This window comes from Anolis carolinensis, chromosome 4, assembly GCF_035594765.1.
Source record: "Anolis carolinensis isolate JA03-04 chromosome 4, rAnoCar3.1.pri, whole genome shotgun sequence".
NCBI lineage: Eukaryota > Metazoa > Chordata > Lepidosauria > Squamata > Dactyloidae > Anolis > Anolis carolinensis.
The window spans coordinates 148,450,072-148,461,400 of NC_085844.1; the positions used below are offsets into that span (position 1 = coordinate 148,450,072).

The following is an 11,329-nucleotide window of genomic DNA, read 5'->3' on the forward strand; positions in this document are numbered from 1 at the left end:
CTATTGTAACTTTCTTTTATTTGATGATACTGAAACCAGGATATATTCTTGTAGCTTTTTTGGATTTCCTCTAATTCTTTAATGCTTGCATTTCCCGACATTGGGTTTGTTTTTTAAATGATTTCTTTATATGTCGGCCAATTATTCCAACCAAGTAATCTACGTTGGTTTGCTTCTAGAGAGGAGAGCCAAAGTGGAGTTTTCACATATAAATATCTTTTATATTTTGCCCATATTTTGATCAGAGATGATCTCACGAAGTGGTTTCCAAAATTCTTATCAATTTTCACTTTATCGTAGCATAGATATCCATGCCATCCCCATCGCAGATTGAATCCTTCAATTGTCAATATTTTTTTTATTTTCCAATTTAACCCAATCAATTACCCATTCCAATGCACACACATTGTGATAAAGTTGTAGGTCAGGTAGACCAAAACCTCCTCTCATCTGTGGAGTGATCATCGTACTGTATTTTATTCGAGGTTTTTTATTTTTCCAAATAAATTTTGATAGCTCTTTATTCCAACCTTTAAATATCCTAGCCCCTCTGATAATTGGAATATTCCTAAACAAATATAACAATTTTGGCAGGACGTTCATTTTAATAACCGCAATTCTCCCCATAAGTGATATATTTAAGTTCGTCCAATTCTCTAGATCTTTTTTTTTTTAGAAAAATAAGCAACAAATCACAAAAATAAAAGTAAATGGGAAAGAGATATACACAGACTATGAGATAAACACGATATTTGAAAGTTTTTATAGTAATTTATATAAAAAGGATAAAATAAGTCTAGATCTAATTGGTGAATATTTAAGTAAACAAAAATTACAAAAAATCACAGAGGAACAAAGATTAAACTTAAACAACGAAATTTCAGAAAACGAAATAAGAACGGCCATCAAATCCTTAGACGCTAATAAATCTCCAGGCCCTGATGGATTTACGGCGGGTTTCTATAAAATACAACAAGATGAAATAACCCATTATTTGAAAAAAATAATGAACAAAGCTTTAACCAAAAAAGTCATCCCAGAGACTTGGAAAAAAGCGGAAATTATTTTAATACATAAAGTAGGAACAGATCCAAGTAATGTGACAAACTACCGCCCCATTTCATTACTAAATACTGATTATAAAATCTTCACTGAAGTTTTGGCCAACAGATTTACCAAATTTTTAAAAGAATGGATTTCGGACGACCAAACGGGATTTCTTCCCAATCGCAGTACCAAAAATAACGTTAGATTAATATTAGACTCCATAGAATACTTCGAAGCAAATCATCAAAAAGAAGTGGGCTTTTTAGCGGTGGACGCGGAAAAAGCCTTTGACAACCTTAACTGGGACTTCTTTAAATTATTATTAAAGGAACTAGACATAGGAATCCAATTTCAAAATGGAATTAATGCAATATACAATCAGCAAAGTGCAAAAGTTAGAGTGAACAATCAATTAACAAAGGAATTTGAAATAACCAAAGGAACGAGACAAGGATGCCCCTTGTCTCCGTTAATTTTTATTTTTGCATTAGAGATTATGTTAAAATCAATTCAAAGGGACGAAAATTTAAGGGGCATCAAATTTGACAAACAAGAATTAAAGATCAGGGCATTTGCCGACGACGTAATTTGCATAATTGAAAACCCAAAAGAAAAGATAAAAGATTGGCTAAAAAAAATAGAGGAATTTGGGAATTCGGCAGGTTTCCAATTAAACAAAAAGAAAACACAAAAAATATGTCTATAAGAAGTCAAAGGGAGCTGAAAGAGTTGTCGGGCTTGGAAATAGTGAAAAAAATGAAATACTTAGGGATCTGGATTGCAAACAAAAATAATCAATTGCTAGATCTCAACTATGGGACAAAATGGAAGGAAATATATAAAAAAAGATCTTTGTAAATCTTATTAATATCTTAAAGGATTGTAATTTCAAATGTTCAGGTTAAATATCCCTTCTGAACTCTCCCCAGTTTTCCAGATTGTCGCACCTCAGGTTAGCTTCACCTTGCTAAAGACACCAAGCCACACACAGGAAGTAGTCTTTTGTAGTTTATTTAGAACTAGCTTGGGGACCAGGCGGTGCCCGGGTGATTAGTAGCGGGCATTGAGTTGTTTTGGATATTATGAATGGGCCCATTCAAACATTCACTTTTATTATATACTAGCTTGGGGACCCGGCGGTGCCCGGGTTATTTGAGAACTGAATTGTTTGCCTTTGTTCCAAGTTTAGTCTCGATCCAGTGTCAGTTGGCTTTAGTTGGTACGGGTGAACTACAACTCCCATATGCAAGTCCATGGTCGATCCCCCTCCAAACAGCTTCAGGATGTAATGCAGGTCATGGGGACTCGATGTGTCAAGTTTGGTTTTGATCAGACATTGGTGAGGGTCGCAGTGGTCAGGGGAAGTGAGTGAAGGTACTGTCAATCCCATCATCCATGGTCTGTTGCTCCCTCAAATGATAGGAGGATGTAAAGTGGGCCACATTGCACCTATATGTCAAGTTTGGTACAGTTTCATCATTCATGGGCATCACAGTGGTCTGTGGGAGTTGAATTGGATGAAGGTACTGGAAATCCCATCATCCTTGGTGCATTCTCCTGCAAACCACACCAGGACATAAATTGTGTGACATTGCACCTGTTGCCAAGTAAGGTACAGTTTCGTCTTTCATGGGTATCACAGTGGTCCGTGGGAGGTGAATCGGATAAGGGTACTGCAAATCCCATCATCCAAGGTCCATCCTGCATCAAACCAGATCAGGACGTAAAGGGGGCCACATTGCACCTTTGTATCAAGTTTGGTACAGTTTTGTCATTCATGGGAATCACAGCGGCCTGTGGGAGGTGAATTGGATGAAGGTACTGCAAATCCCATCGTCCTTGGTCCATCCTCCCCCAAACTGCTGCAACATATAAAGTGTGTCATTTGGGATATATATACCAGATTTGGTTCAGTTCTGTCATATGTAGCAGTTGCTGTGGTCTCAAGAAGCGAGTGAAGGTACTGCATGTCCCATCTGTGTGCCAAGTTTGGTCCAGTTCCATCACTGGTGGGCATTGCAGTGGTCTGTGGGAATCGTAGCGATTGAAAGTACTACATATCCCATCACCCATGGTCCATCATCCTGCAAACGGCACCAGGACATAAAACGCATCATGGGGTAGGCTCTCTGGAATTGTGGGAGTTGGAGTCCAAAACACCTGGAGGGCCCAAGTTGGCCCGTGCCTGGTTTAAAGGCTTCCATACAATCCTAGAGTTAGAAGGGGTGCCCATCTAGTTGAACCCCCTTCTGCCATAGAGGAAGACACCATCCAAGCCCTCCTGACAGATGGCCATCCAGTCACAAATACGATTGGGAGATAGATAGAGTCCTAGATTTGAAAGGGGTCTCTGAAGGTCATCCAGTCCAGCCCCATCTGCCACAAAGGAAGAGACCATTCAAGCCCTCCCGACAGAAGGTCATTCCAACCATACATACCATTGAGACATTTATTTATTTATGTATTTATTTAATTCTGATATTTCTCCCCCCGCCTTTCTGCAATGGACCCAAAGTGGCTTGCAAGGTCATTAAGCCACGTGCTAACATCCACCATATAAATAAAACATAAAAGTAATGTCAAGCAATAGTAGTATAAATAAGAAATAGCAGGGTTCAGTGGGGGCAGGTGAACTACAACTCCCATATGCAAGTCCATCATCCATGGTCCATCCCACTCCAAACAGTGGCCCGGGTGTATAGTAGGCCATGGGGACTGTATATGTCAAGCCTGTTAGAGTGAGTAGGCCAAAGCCTGCTCTGTGGTAGTTTTTTGTCTCAGTAAAAACTGGGGGGGGGGGTAAACGATCCTTAAAAGGAAAGAATAAAAAGATAGTCATTATTTTCTCTTTAGTCTGCTGTGAATAGTACTGTGTCCCAATGAGCCAGGAAAAACCTGTCTTCTTTGGAGCAATTTTGAAGAGGCAAGATGGCCCCCTCCTTTGCGGCCTAGCAGGGCCTAGCAGCCTGCAAAGGCCCAGCCCAGACATGTCAGTAGAAGCGCTGAAGGAGGTGAGGTAAGGGGGTAGAAGTTTTCATAAACATACCCGCAACCATTGTTGAAAAGGAAGCATTAAAACATAATTAATTTCCATCATTAGTTGGATGCAGAATGCTGTGAATGTGTGAGTGAACTGTAATTCTTAGAACCAAAGTTTTTTATTATCATTATGACAGTTGGGCATGTTGGGTCTATGTGGTCCAGATCCGTTGTCAGTGGGTTCGTGGGTTGTAGGGGTGATGTGTGTCAAGTTTGATCCAGCTCCGGCCTTCCTGATAGTCCCAGTGGTGTTTTGGATTACCAAAGTGTAGGCCGAGGCTGTTAACTGTCCCAAAGCTAGCGTCGTTCTGAGGAGATAAGTAGGCCGAACGAAGCCAGTTGGTAGTAGATTTTGCCTCAGCAGTCCCAGTGGCCTGTGAAAGTGGAGGCCAATCAGAAAGCTGGCCAATATTCCGACCGGCCAATCAAAACGCGAGCACATATTCTGCCAGGCCAATCAAAACGCTGATACATATTCCGCCAGGCCAATCAAAACGCTGATACATATTCCGCCAGGCCAATCAAAATGCTGATACATACTCGCATACAAACATTCACTTTTATTATAGATATAGATATAGATATAGATAGGTGAAAGATAGTTCATAAAAGGGAAAGAGTTCAGTTCCAAAAGAAAGGTACAAAACCAAGGCTGTAAGCAATAAGTCCATAGAAACATAGAGCATAAAACAAGGTCCTTTTCATGGAAGCCAAAAGTCCCAACAAGCAGAATATATCCACAAGATGTTACAGGAAAGCAAACTTGGCACAGGAAAGCAGACTTGCTTCTAGATCAAGTGATGGAGTTGCATTGACAGAGAGCTCTCTGCAAACAGACTGTTTTAAAAGCATGTCATAAAGGCGTTCCTTTGCCCTTTGAACTCTCGTTTATTGGCTATGCGAAGGCTTCTCCTCAACCCTCTAAATTCCAGTCTCGTAGCCCAATCGAGATCCCCAGAGTCAAGGCCTCTGAGCTCATTATCAGGCGGCAAAGCGCTATCCTCCCTTTCTACTCCCTGCACCTGAAATTCCTTGTTAGAAACAACATCATGATATATTCCCATGGGAACAACACCCTGCTCTTCATTTCTCACAGCTGGAAAACTCCTATAATTCCCAGCATCAGAGTCATCCTCGAATTTATCCTGAATCCCATCATTATTTATTTATTTAATTTATTTTATATACCGCTTTTCTCCCCCAAGGGGACCTAGAGCGGTCTTACATAATGGCAAGATTACTGCCACATATAATACAAAATATAGTAAAAACCAACAATCGTAAAACACACTTAAAAACCGATATCATACTCAAAACAGTAAAACACTGTGTGACCGTCACAACAACTTTTGCACATATAACCCAGAATCTTCATCAGAGTCATGCAAAGGCACATCAGAATCACACAAAGGCAAAGGCTGAGCCACAACACAGATTTTCTCCTCAGGATTATAGGGACCAAAAGAACCACATTTGCCATGCTGTTGTGGAGTTTTGGGGTGCAGCAGGCTAAACTGCTGAGCTGCTGAAATTGCTGATGGAAAGGTCAGCAGTTTGAATCCAGGGAGCGAGGTGAGCTCCTGCTGTTAGCCCCAGCTTCTGCCAACCTAGCAGTTCGAAAACATGCCAATGTGAGTAGATCAATAGGTACTGCTCCGGCAGGAAGGTAACGGCGCTCCATGCAGTCATGCCGGCCACATGACCTTGGAGGGGTCTATGGACAATGCCGACTCTTCAGTTTAGAAATGGAGATGAGCACCAACCCCCAGAGTCAGACATGACTAGACTTAATGTCAGGGGGAAACCTTTACCTTTTACCTTTAGAAAAAAGAATGAGCTGAAATAATTTTGCCTAGCTTTCAGCCTTGATGTTGAAAGGCCACTTTGTCTTTCCTTCTCCTAAGCAAAGACTCCTAAAGACTTTTTGTTTGAAAAAATAAAATTATACAATATTCCCCATACAACGGGGGGGGGGGGGGAGAGAGAGAGAGAGATTTTAAGGATGTCTGTGCAGTTGTTATGAAACTAAACTTGTGGCAATCAGTGTTGCAGCTCAGTACAACCTCTTCAACCCAGAAAAAAGTCATGGAGAGCATGGGATTAATCAAGAAGTGATATATAGTTGATGTGCCTTGGCCATGCAACTTGTGACAATCCTGCCACAGGGAGGATTGGGAGCAAAATCAGCAGCATGGTGACTATGCAATGCTTTCTTTTCTCTCTCACACACAAGTACACACATTCTCCCTTTATTCTCTTACTGTCTCTTTCAGGAGTCATGACTTATTTTCTTTCTAATTAACAGCTCTTTTCTTTCTGTTTGTGAGAGATCACCTTACCATGAAGAGATTAGAAAAACACCCACTAATGAAGGCTCTCTGCTGCAGAGATGGGCAAATCTCTCAATGTTGGTTTCTCAGTTTCTCATTCTTCCAGCCTTTAGTTCATTCTGTCTTATTTCAATACCAACAATTGACAGGAGAATTCACAGACCCCTAATATCTGCTTGCCTAATCTGCAGAAATGTGAAGCAGTTTTCTACATTACAATGTTTTTTATCAATTTGTTTTGTCTGAACAATACATTTTTCTGTACACACTTTCCTTCAATATACAAATATTTTGGTGCAGAATTTTTGTTCTGAGAAATGCTTTACAAAACCATGAGAAATACATATATCAAAGGATGTCTGTGCTTTTTTTGGGTATATATTGATCCAGATTTGGAAAGTTATTATTAACTGTATTTATACAGTTTCAAGGCAGCTTACAAATTAAAAAAATGATTACAGTATAATTTAAAAGGTTAAGTTTATATCTATACTAGCTTGGGTACCTGACATTGCCCGAGTTATTTGAAAAGGGCTTTGTTTGTTTTTGGATGTTAGGAAATATCAGTTTGGTCATATGTTACATTATTTCTTAGAAAAAACTCGGTCTTTGCTTTGGTCTTTTATGAATGCTCCCATTAGAAAATGCATAAAGATGTGGGTGAACTACAATTCCCCAAAATCTTTGGTCAACCCTCCCAAAACTCCATCAATATTCCCAGTTGGCCATGTTGAATTTGTGAGTCAAATTTGGTCCAGATCCATCATCAGATGGGCTCAGTGTTCTCTGAAAACAGGTGAACTATAACTCCTGGATGTCAAGATCAATCACCCCCAAACCCTGTCAGTATGCAAATTTGGCTATGTTGGGTCTGTGTGGCAAGTTAGTTCCAGGTCCATCGTTGGTGGGGTTCAGAGTGCTCCTAGATTGCAGGTGTACTATATACATCCCAATCCCTACAACTCCTATAAATCATGTTGAATTCCTCCCAAACCTCTCTAATATGTCCAGTTGCTGATAAATTCCTCTGTTTGCTGTGTGCCATAGGAAAGGCTAGGAAAGGGTTAAGGGAGAGGCAGTGGGCATGGTCATGCAAATGGAGAGTGAAAAGAACGTTCGGATGTGCTCACTGTAACCTGCAATGTTCTGGGAGGAAATGATTTGCTGGCTCCTCAGCATTGGGAACTATAGCCTGTTTGTGGAGACTGGAGGCTGTCTGTGTGAGTGGACACCTGGGTCACATACATACATACAGATTTTCACTTTTATTATGTGTATAGATATATGAACTAAATGATATTCTCCCTATGCGCAGAATATTCCTTCAGTCCTGTGTTATTTCTGTGGAAATAAAGGTACACATTAAATATTCAAGTTAGTAGTTATACATATAAATTTTGACTGGTGAGGTGTATATATAAGATACAGAGTTGCCTGGGGTAAATTCCCAAAACTAGTGCATGTTGCCATTTCTGGCATACCTTTTCTCCAGTGTCAGGTCATGTTGTATGGTTATCACTATTTCCCATTATAGCTTGTGTTGAACATTGCTCCATAAACATGTAATTATATTACTGTATATGTATTCAATTTAATAGCAATGTTTATTTGAAAACAGCAAACTCTTCTATCAAAGTTTGGTAGCTTCTTCAGGTAGTCAGTACCAAGGCAAAGTTAATCCCTTCCAAGTGTCATGACCCTTTTGACATCCCACTGCAAGTTAAGACAAGACGCAAAATTTAGAGTTTTGATTCCTGAAGTTCAGCTTGTCTCAACCATGTGAGGGAGGAACAAGACATTAAATGACAAAGAATTGTTGCACTGACTTTGACTATGTGACTACAAGATATAGTACTAAAGTGGCATGAAAGATGAAAATCCATGCAGACGTAGTTTTTCTGCTGTTAAGCAATATTCTGGATCGTAGCCCAGATTTTCATTCTAGGAAATTGCTGAATTTTTTCAACCTCACTCTTCCAGTACTTTCTTTTCATATTTTGCTTTCAGAATTTGAATGCTTTGGGTTTTGCAAATTGCTTTTCCTGCAATTGCATTGATACACTCAAGTATCAGTACACTCAACACTAATAAATTTGATACGTCCTGCCCAAAATATGCTTTCCTAGTTTCCATTGCTGAAAATGTTGAGATGAGATTAGAAAGAATAAGTGTGCTAAATTATCTACTGTAAAGTACTTGGTCATGGCTGAAGTGCACATCTCCTATTGCCGGTTAGCTCCATTTCAGTTGAGTGATAAGCACTGCCACCTTTTGTGTCTGTTCTCTCACTCTCTTCTTACTATCAATTCCATAATCTCAAATAGTTTGCTTTATGTATGCATGGATGAGCAGAAGGCTTTAATGTGAATGTGATCCAAGATGAAGTCATGAAAGCCAAGACTTATCTAGAGTCTGCAAAGAGCTACCCAGAGTGAGTTTATATTTCATGGACTCTAGTAAGCTTTCTTCTCAAGACAAGAAAAACATTTTCTGATGTTGTGTCAAAGGTACATTTTCTTGTTGTTTGTTATTGGGTACTTTCGGGGCACCTGGTGGCACAGTGCGTTAAAGCGCTGAGCTGCTGAACTTGCGGACCAAAAGGTCCCAGGTTCAAATTCTGGGAGTGGAATGAACGCCCGCTGTTAGCCCCAGCTCCTGCCAACCTAGCAGTTCAAAAGCATGCAAATGTGAGTAGATCAATAGGTACCGCTCCAGCGGGAAGGTAACGGCGCTCCATGAAATCATGCCGGCCACATGACCTTGGAGGTGTCTACGGACAACGCTGGTTCTTCGGCTTAGAAATGGAGATGAGCACTAACCCCCAGAGTCGATCACCACTGGACTTAACGTCAGGGGAAAACCTTTACCTTTACTTACTTTCAAGTTATTTCAACTTATGACAACCCTAAGGTGAACGTATCATGCTGTTTTCTCGATCTGTGTGTGACTCACCCAAGTTCACAACATGGGTTTCTATGGCCATGCAGGGGGTCAAACCCTGATTTCCAGAATTATAGTCCAACACTCAATCCACTACATCCCACACTTCTTGGATCTATTTCCCTTTGTGTACAATGTGCTTAATGTGCAATCTGTACATAATGTACTTCTTGTAGCATCAGCTACAGCTACCATACCAAGCCAAGGGAACTTGTGCGTTAAGAAGCCTGATTTCTAATACTTCACTTGATAAGTACTAGACTGGATTACTTACTTCTCATGCAAAGCTGAGACTACTTACTTCTCATGCAAAACTGTTTTTTTGCGCTATATATTTGTAATCAAAACACTACTTACTATTGTAACCTAAAAGTGTCAAAAATAGTCACCAAAATGTTTTACCTTTATATTTTATAGAATGATTTTCAGACTGCAAAAAAGTTAGCAATTGTATTTTCTGAATACATGTTATTGCTTCTTTTATTTTCTCAAGTAGAATGAATTTTTCCTGTGTTTTTATTTTAAACTCGGTTTCCTTAAAAAAAATCAGGAAAGTGCTGTGACCCATCATTTTGCAAATGGTCCTTTTGACACCTATACATAATAATCACTAGTAGTTAATTCCTGACTTGAGAGCAGAAAAGCATTGGAAATGATGTGGATAACTTCTTATTACAGCCACTTTTTGTGCTAAAAGCATGCACTTTGTGACCTCTGCATCTTCACCTAAATACTCAAAAATCACAACCACAGTTAAGAGGAAGCAACAGTTATTGAAATACACTATCAAGTACCATTGAAAACTGTAACATCAACACAACCTTGAACTTAACTACTCTCTACCCATGGAAGCACCTCATTTCTTTCTCATTGAGTAAGGATAATGTAGCTGCCTTGTGATCGACCTATTATACATTGACTGTGGGTGTCACAAAACTCTGTGGAGTTTTCTGACATGTTCATTGGTCATGGCTATTGATGTAAACAGATTCAAGCAAAAACTAGTACCGTAAGTGTTATTGGCCCAACTGTCCTGTGAGGAGAATTGTAAAGTAGGAATTATCTTATAGATCCTCTCTAATTCACTTTAATTTTCCATGAATGTCTTCATTCTTCTTTCCTATCATGTTTAAAATGACCAAACACTGAGAAAACTTATACACATTCACCCAGCTTTTTCATTGCAGTTAATTATCCCACTATGGCGATGGGGGAAGGCAGGACCACCAAGATCATGATGGTGAATGCAATGGGCATGTCCCTACTCTGCTCCTCAGGAGAACTCAGGAAAACTTCGTGTGAGTAATTTTGTCTTTATACTTGTAATTTATGATTCGTATATTGAAGCTGTGGGAGTCTGTTTGATATCAAGAAACTGCTATTAAGAAACTACTTTTCAATCACTACTGTTCATTCCTTTTAGGTCTACTTTATTATAACTTGAATGTGTGAATATTAGAAACTTTCCACCTGAAGAAGACTTGGTCAAGGTTGAAACCGGTTGTGGAAGTTCTCTACAAGGAAACATAGAGGAATATTTGTTTATAGAGACTTTTGTTGAAATTTCCTTTATAAGAAAGAAAGAGAAAGAAATTACCATTGTGAACTTTAAAGAGGAAATCTGTTTAAAGTAACCCTTGTTGAAAATTCCCTTCTACAAGAAAGAAACAGTAATCAGTATTGTCAATATAACAAACTTATGTTTCATTGTATACTATTTTTGTCGTACCTTTTACAAGTTGTTGAAACAAATATATGTTTGTGATTACTTCAGTATTGTAATAGTGGATTATTGCTTTCCAAAAACCAATCAAGCCTGAACTCTTCTCACTGCTGGAAGCTAAACCAAGACCTTAATAGTTTGGACATATCATGAGAAGATATGACTCATTAGCAAAAACAATAGATTGGCAAAGGAGAAGGGAGTGGAAAAAAGGGAAGGCCACATTCCAGATGGATAGACTGAATGAAGG

General features: G+C 39.4%; 1 long non-coding RNA gene across 1 annotated transcript in view; it reads left to right on the top strand.

Moving 5' to 3' along the window:
• LOC103278649 (uncharacterized) overlaps window positions 1-11,129 on the top strand; it is a 145,527-nt gene extending 134,398 nt beyond the window's left edge. The window contains exons 6-7 of the long non-coding RNA XR_010005315.1: window positions 10,544-10,654; window positions 10,780-11,129. This is a non-coding gene — a long non-coding RNA (uncharacterized LOC103278649). The remainder of the gene's footprint in view (window positions 1-10,543; window positions 10,655-10,779) is intronic.
• The last annotated feature ends 200 nt before the right edge of the window (window positions 11,130-11,329 follow it).